Here is a 2,887-nt window from a genome sequence, read left to right as displayed (position 1 = left end):
ACAATAGATTCTGTGGGTGTCTTAGGTTTATAGTGAGCTGCATCACTGCCCAAGAAGGCAGGTGTGATACCCCCAAAGGGCAGCTGGAACCACAGGCTCCAGTGAGCCCCAGTCTGGTGTGGGGGCCTGTCCCGGGGACACTGCCCCACCACCAAAGCACCATGTTGCCCCTGGGGGCCGTGGTCTGAGCATGGCTGGGACAGTCAAGAATCAAGGACTTGTCCCTCATAATGTCAAAATAAGACCAACTGGGGGACGGAGGACGGAGCCTTTTTGTGCCAGGACTCACTTACCTAACTCTACTGTCACTTTTGTAGGCATCTGCTTTCACCCTGCCAGGGTGCAATTACAAGCTCTTGTTCTTCCCAGGGGTCCCCACGATGTCTTCAGTCAGCACCGGTCATGCTCTGATCAGCCCAGGAAGCAGGGGAGGGACACCATCTGGTGTGGGGCAGAGGGAAACTGGTGCATGGTGGGTCTCAGGAGCACTGGGAGAGCAAGGCAAAGCCGAGTGCATAGTCTTGTCAGGTGGAAGCGGAGGGGACAAAGGCAGCGGAGGGGACAAAGCCAGAGAGGCACTTTAACCTTGAATTGGGAGGAGGTGAGTCCCACCCTAGAATGTTCTGGGGTGAGAAGAGGCTCCCAGCACGGCCGGCCTGGGGCTTGGGCCTGGGCTTTTCTCTCTCTGGGTGGTCACGCTACCTCTGTCCTGCACTTCTAGCCAGGCAGTCTCAGGTCCATGGGTGTCAGTTGTTGTCTGGAGAAATTCCAGGGATTCACAGACAGGAATAGCAATGCAATTCCAGAGGAGCACATGCGGTTCTGTGGGACCCTTCAGACAAAAAGAAGTTACAAACATGGAGGGGGTGATGGAGAGGAGGCTGCTGGCAGAATGAAGGGTGTCTATACCATCCCTCAGGGAGCGCATATGCTTTCTGTGTTTGAGCTGGTTTACCCTGGTGGTTGGTAGCAAGGTAAGACAAGCTCCTGGAGGGGCTTTCTTCTTTCATTTTTGCTTGAGATTAGTAGAATTGGTGATGTCTGAAAATTGCTATTGGATTCATCAAAATATATCACGAACATTCTAGAAAACTAAATGCTTCTAGACAGGGGAAAACTAAGGGGGGATGAAAGAGAGTGGTTCCATTTCATAAACTAAGTTCAGTTAGCAATCTCAGGCTCTTCTTAAGCATGTGTCCTGTATGAGTTCATTTTCACACTGATACAAAGAGTGGCCTGAGACTGGGTAATTTATAAAGAAAAAAGGTTTAATTGACTCACAGTTTTGCATGGCTGGGGGGCCTCAGGAAACTTACAATCATGGCAGAAGGTGAAGGGGAAGCAAAGCACATCTTACATGTTGGCAAGTGAGAGAGAACGAAGTGGGGAAGCACCAGACACCTTTATCAAACAACCAGATCTCATGAGTACTCACTCACTATCATGAGAACAGCATGGGGGAACCACTCCCATAATCCACTCACCTCCCCACAGGTCCCTCCCTCCACACGTGCAAATTACAATTCAAGATGAGATTTGGGTGGGGACACAGACAAACCATATTAGGTCCTGCACCCTCCGCCATGCAGGTTGGGTTGATGGAGACGTGTATTCCATCCCACCCCCGAGAGCTCTTGATCTCTTTGGGTGTAAGGTGGCAAGCAGAGCTCATTCTAGAAATCTGGAAGTTCATAGGTCTGAGCCAACATCATCTGTAAATCAGGGTAATGCTAGTACTTACACGGGGAGTTGTAGTGGGGATATCATAAGGTGACATGACCGCTGTCCCAGTCCTTGTGTCTGGTGTGGAGTAAACAGTATCTGTTGTAATCAGTGGATAGGTGGCCTGGACATAGGGGACTGGACTCTTAGCTCTTTCTCTAAAGCATGTATTTAATTCCTATTGTATGTATTGAAGGTGTACAACATGGTGTTTTGATAGACATATACATAGTGAAATGATTACTACAGTAAGCCAAATTAACATATCCATTATCTTCCATGGTTACTTGTGTGTGGGGGTGGTATGGGTGGGTAAGAGCACCCAAAATCCACCCTCTTAGCAAATTTCCAGGATACAATACAATGTTATCCGCCACAGTCCTCATCTGTACATTATCCCTCCAGATGGAATCAGCCACATAACCATAAGATCATACTCTGACCCATTTCTTTCCTTCCCCATTCTTGGTAACTACCGCTGTACTCGGTTTCAATGATTTGGACTTTTACAGATTTCACATATAAGAAAGCTCACGAAGTATTTTTCAGGAGGGGTGGACCTGGATAGGAAGCCTGCAAGGATTCCCAGCACACATGTGGCAGGGGAGATCGGAGCCAGTTCTGTCTCCCAGCCCCTGGACCCTGCTGCCTCCTGGGCTCTCACCCCATAAAGTCCCACTCACTCTTTGTCCACAGGGAAAGGTGTTGGATCTCCTCCTCCTCCAGACCCAGCGTCCCTCTCATGATGTCCTCACATTTGGTGATTCTTTGGATGCTGGCTTGTAAAATTCCACACATTATAAAAATTAATGATTTTCATCTGACATTTCATTTTGATAAGACTCTTTAAAGTTACTCAAGTCACCTTTCCACGAAATATCTGGTTCCCTTGTAAGAACCACGGACAGATGATGATCCTCACTTCTTGGCTTGATTTTCTGTGATGGCAAGAATCTCCTTGTTAGCAAGAAATGACTCTGATGTTTGCTAGAAATCTCATCCTTAAATTAGATGGAAGTGTGTGTCTCTTCCATCCATTGGTCAATTAGCCCTGAAGAATAAGTTGGTGTTTTCCCAGATGGCAGCACTGTATGTATTTGGAGCCAGGTCTCCTAGCTTCCTCGGTCACCTCTTTCCTGAGCTACACATCCATGGTCCTTTCACT

This window comes from Pongo abelii, chromosome 8 (assembly GCF_028885655.2).
Source record: "Pongo abelii isolate AG06213 chromosome 8, NHGRI_mPonAbe1-v2.0_pri, whole genome shotgun sequence".
Lineage (NCBI taxonomy): Eukaryota > Metazoa > Chordata > Mammalia > Primates > Hominidae > Pongo > Pongo abelii.
The sequence above is the reverse complement of the archived record's forward strand: the minus strand, read 5'-3'. Positions refer to the sequence as shown.